The sequence below is a fragment of the Gossypium hirsutum genome, chromosome D07, assembly GCF_007990345.1.
Source record: "Gossypium hirsutum isolate 1008001.06 chromosome D07, Gossypium_hirsutum_v2.1, whole genome shotgun sequence".
Lineage (NCBI taxonomy): Eukaryota > Viridiplantae > Streptophyta > Magnoliopsida > Malvales > Malvaceae > Gossypium > Gossypium hirsutum.
Window position 1 is genome coordinate 44,658,000 of NC_053443.1, and position 18,270 is coordinate 44,676,269.

An 18,270-nucleotide genomic window follows, 5' to 3' on the forward strand; every position below is an offset into this window, starting at 1 on the left:
CCAGCGCTGTCCCTTGTGCGGGAGCAGGCGCTACACTCTCAAGATCATCAGCTACCGCTCGGTCGGGATCGGGATCCATTACTATAAATAAACACATTTGCAAATGTCAGAAATCACCACACTATCAAATAATCACATAAAATGGCATGTATAGCTAGACCCAACGCATTACGGTAGTCCTAGAATCGACTAAACCGTAGCTCTGATACCAATAAAATTGTAACACCCCGTACCCGAGTCCGTCGCCGGAGTCGGACACGAGGGGTTTGCAGACTTCAATCACTTCTTTGCACAATCCATTTTAAAATTTTCCAGGCAAGCTGGCTAACTGCGTCACTGTCACCTTAAAAAACATATCTTGAGTTTCACAACTCGAAAATCAGTTTCGTGATTTTTCCCTGAAACTAGACTCATATATGCATCTCAAATTTTTTTCTAGAATTTTTGGTCAGGCCAATTAGTACAGTTTATTAGTCAAAGTCTCCCCTGTTACAGGGATCGACTACATTGACCTTTGCGCATTACGACTTGGATATCTCCCTGTACAAGGCTTCAATACTGATGCCGTTTGTTTCTATAGAAACTAGACTCAAAAAGGAATCTATTAATATATGGCATGACTTCTAATTATCTCTGGTTAATTTATAATGAATTTCCAAAGTCGGAATAGGGAATCCAGAAACCGTTCTGGCCCTGTCTCACGAAAACTTTAGCATCTCATAATATACTGTTCATATGAACGTTTCGTTACTTTCCTATGAAAATAGATTCATCAAGGTCCGTTTTCAAAATTTATTCAATATTTAACTCCATTCCTACTATTTTTAGTAATTTTCCAAATCTACATCACTGCTGCTGTCAGCATCTGCCTTTAAGGTAGAGTTTACCTATTTCATAGTTTCCATGATTCAACTAGCCCTTTTAGCATAAATAGCACAAATTATGATAGTGATTAACCATTCCCATGGCCAATCCTAGTTAAGCATATCCATACCAAATGATTATAACATTATGCTCAAACATATATAAGCCATTTTCGCATGGCTATCCAAAATTATACAAATACAAAGGGTCCATGACCCACAACAAAAAGGGTAGTCCTATACATGCCATTTCGAAGTTCAACCAAAATTGTACCAAAAGGGGGCTTTGATAGTGTGGGCGACTTCGACTTCAAAATCCCGAGTCCGATAGCTGAAGAACCAAAATCTATAAATCAGAGAATCAAAGAAACGGAGTAAGCATTAAATGCTTAGTAAGTTTTGAGCAAAGAATTTAGACACAACCAAAGTATAGCATTCATGTAGCTAAACGGATAATTTCATATGCACAAATTTTCAATATCATACTTACTTCACATTACCAACCCTTTTATTCATACACAAAGATCAACTTAGCCAAAGGCCGGTAGCTCATTTATCAACTGAGCGAATACTTATTTGTAAGGGCTCAACTAATTCAAAGCACATACGAAACATACCTCAATGTTGGGATGTTTCAAGCGTATTAACTGAAATTTTTACAGCAAGATCATTCATTCCCAAATCACGTACCTTCGGAATTTAACCGGATATAGCTACTCGTTCAAATGCCTTCGGGACATAGCCCGGTTATAATAACTCGCACAAATGCCTTCGGGACTTAACCCGGATTTAGTAACTCGCACAAATGCCTTCGGGACTTAACCCGGATTTAGTAACTCGCACCAATGCCTTCGGGCTTAGCCCGGAATTAGTATCTCGCACAAATGCCTTCGGATCTTAGTCCGGATATGGTCACTTAGCACAAAGCCTTCGGGACTTAGCCCGGACATCATTCGAATAACCATGCACATTTAACAACAAATCATGACACATTCGTATTTCATTTTCATTAGCAAAACTCAAACACAAGACACTTATCACTCTTGCAATTTCGGCTCAATAGCCACACACAAGGAGCATGATTTTGATTTGCTTTAAACATTATCTAATCAAATCATAATTTAAGCTCTATTACTCAAGAACTTACCTCGGATGTTGTCGAACGGTTTCGACGGCTATTCGACCACTTTTTCCTTCCCTTTATCGGATTTAGTTCCCCTTTGCTCTTGAGCTTAATTCAAACAAATTTAACTCATTAAAGTCTCATTTTGCTAGCTTATGGCCGAATATGACAAGGAGTTTGATAGGTCATATGGCCACCTTTTAGCTCAAATACACAATGGTCATACGCATTTTTAATCACATCAAGCAATTTAATACAATTCATTCGAACATCAAAAGAGAAGCTCAAGGTACTTAGCCCATATATACATTAGACACTAGAGTCACATATGTACGAAATCACGAATCGAATTCAACATACTAGCTAATATTTCCCCTTAGCCGAATTTTCTAAGTCAAGCTAAAGCCATCAATAGGCTACCTATGGCCGAACATACACATAACTTATGTACTTATTCATGTGGCCGAACATACATGTCTATGTTGGGGCCGATTGCTTCACAACACCATACCATTTCAATTTTTGGTCATGGTTAAACAAAGAACTTAATGTCTCACTAAAAAATGCTAAAAAGAAGATTCAAGAATCATCAATCCACCTTCACATGCACCATTACAAAGCTTCACTTTTAGCATGCAAATGATATCAACACCAATCCACCTTGGCCGAATATCATCTCCATGACATAGTAAAGATTTGAACCATGGGCTATTTAGAACTCAAGCTAACTACTAAAACATGCATGCATCTCATGGAACATCATCAAACATACCTTAGTCTATCAAACCACCATAGCCGATTTCCTCAAAGCTCTTTTTTCTTCTTTTCTTTCTCCTATTCGGCCAAGAACAACATGAGAGCTTTTCTCTTCTTTTTTTTTGGTCATGCATGAGAATGATGAACACATTTTTTTCTCTTTGTTTTATTCCTTCAATTTCTTATTAGTTTATTGCCCATGCTTCTTATTTTATTCTTCCATTAACACAACATGTTTCATGACATTTTTGCCCATGCTTCTTATTTTATTTTTCCATTAACACAACATGTTTCATGACATGTTTTGCCCATCATCCCTTGTCATGGCCGGCCAATAGTACTTAAATGGGGGGAAATTGACATGCAAGTCCACCCCTTTGATTACATGCACTATTAGGCCACTTGCATTTGCCTAGCACATTTCTAAATTTTCTCACATAAGTCCTATCAACTAAATTCACATGCAATTAACTAAATCGAAGCTTAAAACTTTCACACATTTATATTCACATATTTTAGGCAATAATTATCACATTCAAATAATTTGGTGACTCGGTCTAGCGGTCCCGAGACCGCTTTCCGACTAGGGTCACTTTAGGGCTGTCACAGATTTTCTATTGGTGGATGTATCCTATAGAGAGGTGTTAATTTATTTGAAAAGTAGTCATGCATTAGGGCCTTGGCCCATTACAGTAACATTAATCAGTACAGTAACACAAATACTGTCACAAAATTCTACCTAGCCAGCATCTACGCACCATCTCTGTCCAACCCTACACTCCATGTGGGGATATAATCAACCCACCCATCCCTACACTCCAAAAAGTACCGAATGTGGCACTAAACAATGGTTTGCAGCTGAGCTACCAGTAAATTAGGCCTGAGGCCTTTCAGTACACTTCCTCTGAACAATACCAACCCCCAACCCAATGCAATGCAATATACAAATATGACATGCTATAAATAATATCATGGATGTAAACTGGCATTCAATATCAAATCATTAGGACATTATCATGCTTAATCATATTAGTCATAGTCATTTCAGTCAATTAGAGGTCTAGGTAAGCTTACCGACCCTATAGTAGGTCCACAATCGACTCGGACGACCCGTGCAACCTTAGCAATTAAACAGTGGAATTGAACCTATAAGACCATGATGTTCGTCGTGTGGGCCCACATGCCCGTATGGCTCACATGGTCCAAATTGGCCTTGGTCGTGTAGCTGACACGGCCTAGCCCAAAAATCCCACATGCCCGTGTGATTCACCGTGTGTGGCCCATACTGATGCGACCCGCCCCTGGGAACGACCATTGTTTCAACCTACAAGAGAGGCTAGTCGTTTTTACAAGATGGACGTAGCTCAATTTTATTTTGAGGAGCTTCATTTAGCTCATTTCCAGCTCCTTCAAGCTCAATGAGCTCGAATCAACTCCATTTCAGCTCAATAACTTTTACTTCAGCTCATTGAACTCGAACCAGCTAAAAATTAGCTCAATATAACTTAGTCATTAATATAGTAGCTGAAATAATTAATTGAGTTAGTTAAATTAGTTATTTACAGCTTAATTAATTTTCGTTATTTAATTGGTCTTAAATCTGGACAAATTTAATTATGCATGTTAATTGAGTTATTATTACATGTTATTAATTTTGTCTTAATTTATACAGCTTATAAATATGTTTTTATGCATGTTTTTAATGTGTCAACTTTATTACTTGTTTTAATGATGTCCTAAGGCTGCCGAATTTAATGTGCAGCATTTTTAGTGTTAATTTAATGTGTGTAAACATGTATTTGATTTATTTGATGAATGTTGCTGCAGGTACATTACCCATGAACGTCCTTGGTGCATGAAAGATATTAAAAGAAGGTACATGAAGGGGACGGCACATGCATGAATGGGAAAATGAAGTTGGCTGCTGTTTGAAGTTTCCTAAGTGACCATTCAACCGAATTTATTGCTTACACATTGCTGGATACATCATGGCTGTTCGGTTCAAGCAATGGTTGCCAATTAAATGAGCTCCTTTAAGCACATCAACCGAATGTAGCTGCTGCCATTTATTCACTCAAGTTCCAAGTTCAATTATCCATCTAGAAGGTGACTATTGGAGCTCCAAGTTCAGCCGAATCTAGCTAGTCCATTTAAGTGATTCATTTGCTTAATTTTTAACTAATGTAAGTGATCATTCGGCTAGCTTAGGTGATTATTATAAATAGCTGAATTTTCACTTTGTAAAGGACTTTTGGATATTTTTAATTATTGAATTGCTGCCAAATTTGTGAGGCATTTTCTCTCAAATTTCGTATAAGACCCGTAAGACTTATCTAGCTCCTAGTGGCGTCTTTATGAGTCTTATTTCGAACTTATCACTCCCTAAACCTGAGTGTGGCATTCACCCCCAAATACCTTTGGTTCATACTTTCCTAAGTATCGGGTCAAGGTCCCTATCGTCCATTTCAACTCATTTAGGTCTTATAAGTTTCAGGTCAACACTCATCTTTAGTGTTGGTTCATTCTTGACCTTTTTGAACCATAACCATTTCATACCAAATCGTATTACCATTTCGAACCAAATCACATTACCATTTCATAACAAACACAAAACCAAACTCGACCAAATCCAAACCAATTCTTTCTCATCTAAACCAAAACCATACCAACTTTGTTCAACCGACTTGCTTTCTTTGAACCCAATTTCTCTTTACTTTCTCTTGAATTGATTTATTCAAACATACTTCTTCATTTTCGATCGGGAACTAAACGACTCGGATTCAACTACTAAACCGAGATCGTATCACACACGGCCCAATTTGGTCTGGCTCGTGTATCGCACATGGCCAGCCTCGTCGATCGCACGCTCATGTGGCGTCAACAGCCTCACTTTTTGACTTTTTTTTTATTTCCATTTATAGTGTTGCAGTTACACACCTGTAATGTTTTTGACACAAAAGCAACTCCAAGCAATCCCAAACCTATAATTGACCAAAATATTACTCAGTTAATCACTTAACCGATGAATTAAAACCAACCCGAACGGGTTACTCAACTATTATGCGATTGAAACTTACCCCCAACGCTTCAAATCCATTTGCTTACGAGGTAGTACAAGAAGAGTCTAGATCCAAGCAAAAAGATGCTGCCCAAACAACAGAATAACCCCTAGTCAGAAACTTAACATGCTCAACTACTAACCACATAAAATCACTTACCGAAGTTGTCCACGAAACGCCAAAATAAGGAACAAAAGTCCGATTGCAGTCAAAATGATAGCAGAATCGAAAGAAAAATGAGAGGAGAAGGGTAGGTTTCTGTAAAAGAGAGAAGAAATCCCAAAGGAAAATCGGCAGACTTTTTGGAGAGAAACAACGTTAAAAATATGAGTACTTATTGAACGATCGTAGTTAATCGAGGGACGACATGAGACCGAATGGAAAGACGTTGAGGAGAAAAAGAATGGGAGAGCACAGGAGTTTTGGTATTAAGAAAAAACAATAGACAAGGAAAATGGCATCAAAAGGGAGAAAAGGAAAAGAGAAAACTGAAAATTTGATTTTTGGGAAAAAGAAAAGGGAAAAAAGATATGAATAGAATTATATGATAAGAATCCTGATAACCCAAAAATCCCTTAATTCCCTCCTAAATTCAGTCTATCAAACTTCCACTACCCAATTGGGATAATTTGAAACTCCTCCATCCCTTATTTTTCTCCCAAAATCACTCCAACACCTCTCAAAATCGTACACCAGTTCCTCTCAACTACCGAATTTAAATTCCACTGAAACACTTCAACATTTCGACTAAACCAAAACACTCACACGGCACAAGCAGCAAAATAAATCCTATTTACACAAATAGGGGTTCAAACTTCAGACCTCTTGGTCCTTTACTCTCCAATTAACCACCAGACCAGCAGGCCCATTTTGACATATTTTACCAACATTTGATGATAAACCTACTGACTAGTGATAGGGCTTTGTTTAGAAAAATACAAAAATTTTCCCAAGACAAGGCTTGAACTTAAGACCTCACACACACACCTAGAGCACTTAACTACTAAAGTAGATACATAGTTATGTCATAAATACACGTAAACAAATATACAAAATTTAGGGCGTTGCCATATAAGAGAACTTCTTCCCATTATATAACTACTTCGAACATGTTTGCACAGCACAACAAGGACAAGCATAACGACGTCCTTTGGCACTCCAACCAGATAAATTGGCATAAGCTAGGAAATTAATACTAGTCCATAACAAAGCTGCACGTAAATAAAAGTTCTCATTTCTCAAGACATCATATGTTTCAACACTCGCCCATAACTGTTTCAACTCTTCAATAAGTGGTTGCATATAAATGTCAATATCATTCCCAGGACCTTTCTCTCTAGGGATAATAATAGATAAGATAAAAGAAGATTACTTCATGAAAATCCACTGAGGAAAATTGTAAGGAACAAGTACTACAGGCCAAGTACTGTATGAAGTACTCATGATTTTAAAAAGGATTAAATCCATTAGATGCTAACTCCAGCCTCACATTTCAAGGATCACTTACAAAGCCTGACAATTTACTATCAAATGATTTCCAAGCTAAAGAATCTGCAAGATGCCTTAATAATCCATCATCGTTTCGTTGATCATGATGCCACCTCATAGAATCGACTGTCACAGACGACATGAAAAGCCTTTGAAGCCTTGGTATTAGTGGAAAATATTGCACAATCTTTACTGGATTTTTTCTTGACTGTGCCTCACCTTTATCCTTATTCACATCTTCTGCATTCCTATTCATCCAACGAGATTTACCCAAACATGACAAGACAGTTGGTTTTCTCGATCACCCTAATACGACATGCAGTCATTTGGGCAACTATGAATTTTGTCATACCCAATGCCAAAATCCTTTATCAGTTTCTTCATATATTTGCATGAATGAGGGATTTTTGCAAATGGAAACATATCTCTCAAAAACACTAACATCATCGTAAAAGACTTTTCGGTCCACCTCTCAAACATTTTAAGTGAAAAAGACGAATGCAAAAGGATAGTTTTGAAAATTTCGATCTCTTATAAAGTTTTTCATTCATTTCATTAAGTAACTTGTAGAACTTCACCGCTTCTCCTTTTGGCTCTTCATCAGGTGCACTTCTTCTCGTTTCGGTAAAAACATTTCAACCAATATCACAATCATCAGATGCAATAATTTCAGGTGGAAAAGATTGGAAACCATGACTGTGCATATTAAATGCATTCCGTAACATACCTTCCATGCCATCTTCTATATGAGGACAAGCTGGATTAATTGTTGAAGAGGTTCTTTGAAGTATACACTCTCTATGGAAAATCCATTTTTCATATCCCCGAATAAAGCCATCAACAATTAGATATTCGTAGATAACTTCACGAATATGCCAATTGATGTTGCCACACTTCTTACACGGGCAAAGAATCATATTCTCTTGGCTTGCATTTTGAAATGCAAAATTTAGAAAAGTTTGTACTCCATTTCGATAATCGTTGCTTACCCTTGACAAATCCATCCAACTCTTATCCATTTCGTAGTTCTTGAAGTCTAAAGTTGACAATAAATTATGGTTACTTAAGTGTTCTAAATAGATTTAATTCATGTTTATAATATGATTACTTAAGTGTTCTAAATAGATTTAAGTCAAATTTCAATTCTAATTTTTATATTATGCTCAAATTTATATCTCAATGTTTATAATATGATTAATTAATCTAAATTTTTTATTCCGTAAATTTGAGGCTGTAAATAAATAGTTTATGAGTTGGATCTTTTTTTATTTATATTCGTTTGTAAATTTGAATAAATCAACATTAATTAAAATTTAAAATTTGTTTATTAAATTAACCTAATATAAATGAAACATATCCAAACTAATTATCTTCATGCTAGTTTAAAATTGGTTTAGTAAATCATTTAAAATCAACTATTGTTTAATTATATAATTAATACTATTATGGTTTTTGTGTTTCTTTTATTTATTTAGAATATATTTATTACTGTTTATGTTTGTTTATTTATATTTTAAAAAAATAAGAAACGTGTTATATAATTAAATGAACACATTTAACCTAAAATAGTAATATCACAAGGAGATATGTAAGATATTATGCATTAATTCAAATCACTAACATGGATTTATCTCAAAAAAAAATGTTGTATTAAATTAAAACATGTAAGTAATGCGAGGTACTTACAATTGCAATTAAGGAGAACTGAAAATGGAGTTGTTTGATGAGGCAATTCAAATGAGCCTATCGAAAAGTTCTTTTGTAGGGATCCAATTCATTGTTTCAATAAAAAAACATAATAAATAAATGATAAGATAAATTGACATTAATATATATTAATCCATGTTATTTAGATTTATTGAATCTCAAGCAATTAGATACATATGCAAAATTGCAAATTGGGGAAGCATAGTGCAATTCAGTCTTTTATTTTACCCCTACAATTTAGATTAAATTATATATTTTTTAAAAAAATAATAAAATCAATAATTGATCTAACACATTTTTATATCTAATTAAAAGATTATTGTAATTTACAACTAATTAATTTAATGAGTTAGATTATCAAAATTTTAAAATAAGACTCATATTATAAGGATTTAATTTAATTTAAAAATAAAAAAATTGTTCTCTTTTAAAGAAAAGGCCCCACAAATATAGTCAAAATTAATTAACACAATTATTTAATTTTGAACTATTTTATCAATAAAAGTTATTTTACTGTAGGTCTAGTTAATTCATCTCACAATTTTATTTTATTTTTTAAATTTGAGTAGTCATTTTTCAAATATTTGGGCAAACATGTTTTTACCAAAAATCTATAATTTTCTTCCCTTTTTTTATAAAATTTAATATATTTTAAAAATTTCTCAATTATTGTGCTAACTTAAATATGGGCATCTAAAATAGATTCAAGAGATAGTAAAAATTTAAAAATAGGTAAAATGTGTAAGAGAAATTCACTATTTAAAATGCATTGGAAATATCCAATATTCACTAAATAAGTTTTTTTTTTATTTTATAAATATGATATAAAGTTGGGTGCTATATTTGAAGAGAAACACCTAACAATCTACTCAATATTGTTTTAATTGTTGACAAATATGAAATTAAACCATAGCTAATTGAAACTTACATATCTATAAATCTCATTAATTAGATTCACATAACATGGAAAAAGCAACAATTAATTATATACAATTAAAAAACATATATTGTTAAAACTTGTCATTTATTTCAGTCAAAAATCTAATTAAAGAAGTATTACTTGCATTTTCTATTCATATTTCATTATTTGATGCATTCTTAGTAAATAAAATATATAATTTGTATTATTTTTCAGTACTTAAAAAAATAAAATGGAAAATATGAATGAAGGCAGTTTTTACTACCTGGCTGTCCATTAAAAATAAAAGCTGTCTGTTGATTAAAAATGAAGGCAAACCCTATTTCAGAATGGTCAGCAATCAGAGAAGGCATCAAAATTCAATGGAAACAGTGATAGCATTAGAAGTAAGAAATGAAGATTGGGCAACATTCAAATAACTCCAGCAACCATCAATTAGCACTTGTGCCAACTTTATGAAGCTCCAAATGTAAAAAAAGAAAAAAGAAAAAACAAATTGAACAAAAAGAATGGAACGAAAAAACTTCAATTTTCATTTTTTGAAAGGAACTGTGGTGCATGGAACACCAGCTGAAAAATAGAAGGGCACCAGAGAGCAAGAAAGAGAGATGTATAAAGAATGAAATATTGTCTACACCTGCTCAAATTCAACCATTTTTTTTCATTTTACACTAATCAGCTTATTAGTAGAGTTTATTTCCTCACCTTAATGTCTGACAATCTTAACGGTCCATCTGCTCCAACTTTATTTCTTTGGTCTATTGACCAACTGTTTGTAGCTTTATTTTACTAATCTTTAGCTGTAAACAGAAACCATGAACAATCATATATTGTGTTCTTCTAAAAAAATAAAAATAGAAACCATGTATAAATAGGCATAACAAGAAAGCAAATAAGGACATTGCAAAATCATTCGAAGAAGCTTGGTTGGTTGGGGAGCTTATGCATCAATACCATTGACTACTGAAAGCCAGGTATGCATTTATTTTGCTAATTACCCAAGAATTCATTCTTAACAATAAACTTTTCAATTGATTGTATAAAACAAATAATAGGTTGTATAAAACAGTATACATTTCAATTGATTTCTCCCTACTCAATCTCTGTGGATGTCTCAACAGAAACTAAACTCTTCCTATGATAGTTTACTGCAAATTAATCCATATACCAATTTGTTCCTCAATATCTAACAATCATATTTTATCTAGGTGAGATATTTAGAACCCCGACTTTTGCTCCAATCTATTAAATTTAAATATACTAATCAACAAATACACAAAAAATGCATGAACAAATTAAAAGATTTAAATTCTAAAATGACAGAAGAAAAGAAAAAGGAGTGCAAAGATAAGAGCATAATTATGAACAGTGTCTTTAAATTTCTCCTCATCAATGAATTGAAGTATAAGGAACACAAGTTCTCTGCTAAGCTAGCACATGATTGAAATTCTGTAAAAAGAAATCAACAAAATAATAAAAGAACAAAGAGATTTGAGCTTTTCATAATCAATTATACTTCAAAAAATAACCCCAAAAAACCCTAAAAAATTACAGTCCAACTCTTAAATTCAACAACCCAATAACATTATTCGAAATTTAGAAAAAAAGATATAAAAAAATATAGAATGAAATTAAAAATTATCAGATTAATTGCATAGAATGGAAGGTCGTTTTACTACTTTCTCTTCTTTGTTTTTTTTTTCTCCTTTTAGAGTTGTTTCTCTGGCCTGTTTCTCTATCTCTTTCTTTTCTGCATTATTGTTTCTACAGAAGAGAAAAGGGTTAGGATTTGAAAGATGAGAAAATAAATTAACAAACAAACAAAATGAAAAACATAAAAACTTACTCGGCGATGCAGCAGAGGACTGTCAGCAGTGATGCAACAGACGTTGGGGAAAAAACTAAGGGATTTCAGGAAAAATGATTTGGGGAAAAAAACTAAGGCTATCAAAACGGTACTGTTTCAATAAAAATTTAAAAATATTCGCGGTGTTTATGGGAAAAATGGTGCTATTGCTTTACCATTAGCGGCGTTTATGAAAAAACACAGCTATTGTTTTACCTTTTGCGGCGTTTATGAGAAAAACACCGCTACTGCTTTACCTTTTGCAGCTTTTTTCTCTTAAACACTGCTATTGCTTTACTTATTGCGGTGTTTTTCGGTTAGCGCCACTAATGGTATAACCTTTTCAGCGTTTTCGATCCAAATGGCACTAAAAACGCCACTAAAAGCTAAATTTGTTGTAGTGAATTAACAATCCATTCAATCCAAGTTAATCATACCAAAAGCTTAACACAAAATTTTCTAAAAGCCAATTGCAATAATACTCTTGTAAAATAAAATTAATTTTTACAAATCCAACCAAATAAGATGCGATTAAGTCATTAAAAACACTATTTAAAACTTCAATTTAACATATAACAAGACAAATTTACCAATAGCCTTTAAAATCACTCACCTCTACACTTTGTTTTTGAAACAAAAGTATGTTCAAGTAGGTAAGTTTGAGCCTCAAATTTGGTTACCATCATCCTCATCTCGATGTGAAGCTTTAACAGAGACAAAATATGCATTAAAAACTAACATTAACATCAAGAAAGTCAAAATTTCATAAACTATACGAATGTAAATTGTACCGAAATTCCACAATTAAGTTGAAACCTAAAATCATCAACTAAACGACCTTCCCAACACCACAGACCACTTTTAAACTTCATTCCTAGTCCATTAACATAAAACCTAAGTGTAAATTTTATCTATTAAATTGTTTTAAAATTTTCCAAAAAATCAACTCATCTTCTTGATTAAAAATGAATTTATCAAAATTGATCAACCAAACGAGTTTGATCTCTTGTTTTATGATTAAAAACCTCTTAATAAACATATTTTGAGCTTAGACATCCATTAAAACTTGGATTCCAACTCAAAATCATGGATTCACTATTGTTGAGTTCTATGTTCAAGAAAGAAAAAATCAACACTTGAAAATCCATTTTAATCAATTCAAATAGAAAATAATAATTGAAAACAACTTAAAAATGAATTTAGAGTTGAGAATTAGCTTCAATTGATCTCAAATCATCAATTTAGAAGATTGAATCAAGATCCTTGAAGAAATTTCTGATGACTTTTGCTCAACTTTGGAAAACTTTTATAAAGATTTTGGAGAGAATTTTTAGAGAGTAAAAAGTTTAGATCTATTCCCTGATATGCGGTCTATGAAAATGAGCAAAAACAAAAAAACAACAAGAGAAAAAACTCTTAAGTCGGGTGAAAATGGTGTGCAAAGTGAGGTAGTTGTAGTGTTTTTCAAAACTAAAAACCCTCACCTCATTTTCAAAAATTGGGGAAATTGTCACCAGGTCACTCCCACATTTCCCTTGGTTTACAAAATACTCTTTCCCCTCCAAAATTCTGAAAATAAGGATAATTTTCGATAAAACCACTCTTACATTTCCCTTATTTTGCAAAATGGTCCTATTTAGTTAATATTTTAAATTATTTCAATTAAACCCCATTTTAATTTATTTTTCAATTCTAATTAGACCTAAAATATTTATTTTAACCAAAAATTATTTAAAACCATAAAATCAATTTTTCTAAAAATATTTTTATTTTGTAAAATATTATTTACCAATTTTTAAAGAAATTAAGCTAACTAAATTAAAAAATCACGAATAAACCCGATTAACTCATAATTTTCACTCGAAACCTGATAAATTTACCCGAAACTACTAGACCTAGTTTCAGGGTCTTACATTATGAGTATGTGGGGTAATCTACCAATTACTGTTATACACTTGGTATAGGGGGTTATCTACACATTCTTTGTAGTGGAAATTCTCAAGCTAGAAAATTTTTTAGGACGAAATTTTCTTTAAAGGGGAAAGAGCTGTCACACCCCAATTTTGGCAGACCCGATTATAAGAGGTGTAGATGTGTAGTTATCTATTTAGCGGAGTGTAGTCTGCCTATTTGTCGTCTTTTTGCGAATAAGAGTTGGCATAAAGTATACATCGTGTAAGTAATTAAAGACTTTATCTCATGATATTCTACTATTTAAGAAAAGAGTGTGACAAATAAAGAGTAAGCCTGGTATGAGTTACCATCAAAAGTATAGTACGCCCGATTTGCTTGAGCAGTATGCTAATTGGGTTTTGTAATGTGATCTGATTAGGAGACAACTAAATGAACTGGTCAAGTAATATTTGTATAGGATCCTTATTTATATTTCTGTTGATTTGTAGGCAACTTATGAGGATAAATTTTGGATACAATCAACACTTGTCAAGTTCCACTAAGGGGAACTAGATATATATATGGTGAAAAGGGTTCGTCTGGAGGGTCTTCTTCCTTCAATACTACTCTCTGGCTCTTCCTCTTAAAACTTATATATTTTCTTCTCATTTATTTAGCTTGAAACTAAGGTTTTTGAACTAATGAGTGGATGTTTCACCTCCTGGTAAGTTTGATAGCTCTGCAAATTATGTTTTTAAGAGAATAACGTTCATAAGAAGGATATGAACAGTGAGTTGTGAATAAGAGACCCTACTTGGTGGTCGTCTGTAATTTAAAAGTTAGTCATTTGTTTATAAATGGGTTTTAATGGTGGTACTATGTTCTGTAAGCAATTGTTGCTGCTAGTTCGAGAAGGATGTTTGAGTCTGAAACTCCAAGCTACAGTGTAGGTGAGTATCAAGTGATTCCCTAGTCTCAACTCCTATAATATTCTAGAAAGTTCTTATAACACTCCTAACCCGTAACCGTCCCCAGAATAGGGTTACAGAGAATTACTATAAGAACGTAACATAAACACATACAATTCCAAACATTAATATAAACATAGCATAATCCATACATATACATGCATATTGTCCTTTAATCGAGCCCTCGAGACCTTAGAAACACTTTAGAAATTATTCGGGACTAAATTAAAAAAATTTAGAACATTTAAGAAAAAGTAAGAAAAATTGAATTGCAGGGGTCACACGGCCGTGTGCCCAAGCCTTGTACTCACACGGCTGAGACACACGCCCGTGTCTCAGGCCGTGTAACAATTGAAATGGGGACACACAGTCGTGTTCCAGCCTATGTCTGTGCCCGTGTAACTCTCTGAGTTGGGTCACACGGCCAAGCCAGACGCCTGTGTGCCAGGTCATGTGCTAGGTCATGTAGATGCCTGACTTGTAACCTTGAAAACTTACAGGGGAGACATGACCGTGTCGCATGGCCATGTGTCACACACGGCTGAGGCACACGCTAGTGTCTTAAGCCATATAGACATGAAGTTGGCCAAAATCAAGCCATTGCCATCACCCATTTCAAGCATGTACTTACAAGCCATTCGTACCCTTGTTTGAAGCATCAAAACGTACCAAAACATGCATAAAATGATCACTTCACTATACCATTATTCCATCCAACCAATATGCCAATAAGGCACCTCAATCACAATTCATCAAACATATCTAAACATATGTAAAATTGACAATATCTCATTCACATCCAACTAGCTCATTTCTAACTCAAAACATAACCTAACTTGACCACATTGCAACCATGCCATCACTTACCAATTTGGTCATTAAAACATGCATCAACTTAACCATATAACACCCAACCACAAGGTATCAAAAGTATCGAAAGTACCACAATTTCAAAGCAACATTTACATGCCAAAAATATCATCTAGCCATTAAACATAAGTCCACCTATACATGCCATTATAACCTTGGCCAAAACATAAAAAACTACTGATATGATCACTGGATAGTGTGATAGATCTCCGACGAGCTTCCAAACCGACCGATCTTTTGATAATCTATAAAACATAGGAAAGAAAACTACGTAAGCATATCATGCTTTGTAAGTTCGTAAATCATGAATATAGTATACCATTTCAATGCATAACCTTATAATTTAAATACGATTCAATCCAACATAAGCTTGACATAAGCCTAAGCATCATCAACAACCCATGTTAGTACTTTAACACATAACTTAATAGAATTATCACATGGTAAGGTATATTTGCATGAACATAATACCATTGAATTCATACTTTCCATAAGCATAGATATACATTCATTAATCATTGTTAATTCATACCTTTCTATAAGTTCATAACATAATCGATTGGAACACTTACCATTCCTTCCCTTTTCATACTTGTTGAACCACTTAGAATAATATCGGATACGCAGGAAAGCTCACATAAAGTGTGCTAAACATATTGTTGAAACCATTCCTTTTTCTTTTCCTTTACATCATTGCTCAATCGAGCCATAAAATGGGTCTGCTCACACAAGCTAATGAGCATCTGCAACAAATGAAGGACCTCCACCATCGTTAGCACATTCAAGACCAGCACTCGAAACATGGTAACCTTAATGACATGTCATTTGTATCCTATATATTACTAAGGTTCAAATGGGGTTCGATGTCGTTGTAAAATCGTTGGATTTCCATAATTATTTACATGATAAATAACACAATGACATATGAACCAAAATAACATTAAATCGTTATTTAAACATACAAACTTACCTCGATAACAAAGATGTTAGAATAAGATCAACTAATCCGAGGTTTTAACTTTTTCTCGATTTAGATCCGTACGAGGTTTATCTTTATCTATATAACAAAATTCTGTCCATTAAATACTCAAAATATTCAATTTAGTCCAAAATTCATAATTTTATTAAATTATACTTTTGTCCCTAATATTTTAACTTCTTTACAATTTAGTCCTTAAGCTCATAAATTGAAATTAATGAAATTTCATCCACATTTCATACTAGCCAAATTACTTAGGGGATTATATCAACCCATACAAACCATCATTTCACATTTTACTATGATATTTTACTACTTCTACAAAAAAGTGCCTAAATGATAATTTCATAAAAAATCACTTTACAAAATTTGTTTAGTTAACAACGACCCATAATCTTTCATTAAACTTTAAGAACCATGCAAACATGTTAATAGAAAAACCCTAATCTTGAAAACATAAAAATTGTTAAAAACATAATCAAAACACATACCATGCAAGAAAAAATAAAATGGCTAAATCCTAGCTATTCTCCCTTTGAAAATTTGATTGAAGAAGAAACAATTTGGAGAAGATGGTATCTTTTTCTTATTTAATTTTATCTTTATTTACCTTTTTACATTTGTAACCTTTAAAAACATTAATAATTTCAACAAAACCAATCCATGAATATCCACGAACTATATAAATGGTCTATTTACCATATAAGTCCTCTTGTTTTAAAGTTTCGTAGCTATTTGATACCTATAGCTACTAGAACTCTACTTTTGCACCTTTTTCGATTTAGTCTTTTTTTTCTTAATTAAACATGCAAACGTCAAATTTTCTTAATGAAGTTTTTTATACGACTCTACTAACATATCGTAGATGTTAAAATAATAGTAAAATAAATATTTACTTGTCAAATTTGTAGTCCCAAAACCACTGTTCCAATTTCACTAAAAACGGGCTATTACAGTTCTTATGGTTGATGTTCTAGTAATGATGCAAGAATTTTTTAATGATTGTTGAATGTGTATATGTGGTCTTCATATAGTATCCGTGTAAGTTTGAGTGTGTGACGTGTTGTATGTATGGGTGCACATTATTTTGTGAAACAAATGTATGTGTGTACACGAAACATATATTGTTATGCATGATCGTATTGATGTAGCTGAAACATGTAAAGAAGTATGATTCGAATACGAAAATGAGTACAACCTATATGAATGTGTACTTATGTTTGATGTGCGATGTGTAATAGCCCGTTTTTTAGTGTTGTTAGAAACATTGGTTTTGGGACCACAATTTTGATGAGTAAATTATTATTTTATTATTTATTCAATGTCTACCAAAATATATTAAGGTTGTATTCAAATTTTGTTAAGAATTTTTTATGTTTTAGTAGTTAATTAAGTAAAAAGGACTAAACCGTAAAAGTGTAAAAGTTAAGTTCTATTAGTGAAGATGGTCAAATGGCTTTAGAAATAAATTTTAATGGACTATAATGGTAATTATACCATATATGTTGATAGTGGATGTACATGGATAGGTTTTAATGTAATTATGATAATTTTTAAAGGTTAATTAAGTAATTTGATAATTAAGTTAAATGTTAATTAAGTAAAAGACGAAAAATATATCACCTTTTTCATTTTCATATTCCTTGGCTGAAATCACCATTAAAGGGGGGAAGCTTTAGTTTTGATTTTCTTCATACATGGTATGTAGTTTTGTCCCGTTTTGAATGATTTTTATGTTTTTAAAATCGTTACAATTAGGTCCAGCTATCTTGTACCTTAGTTTTTGAATCTATTAAAAA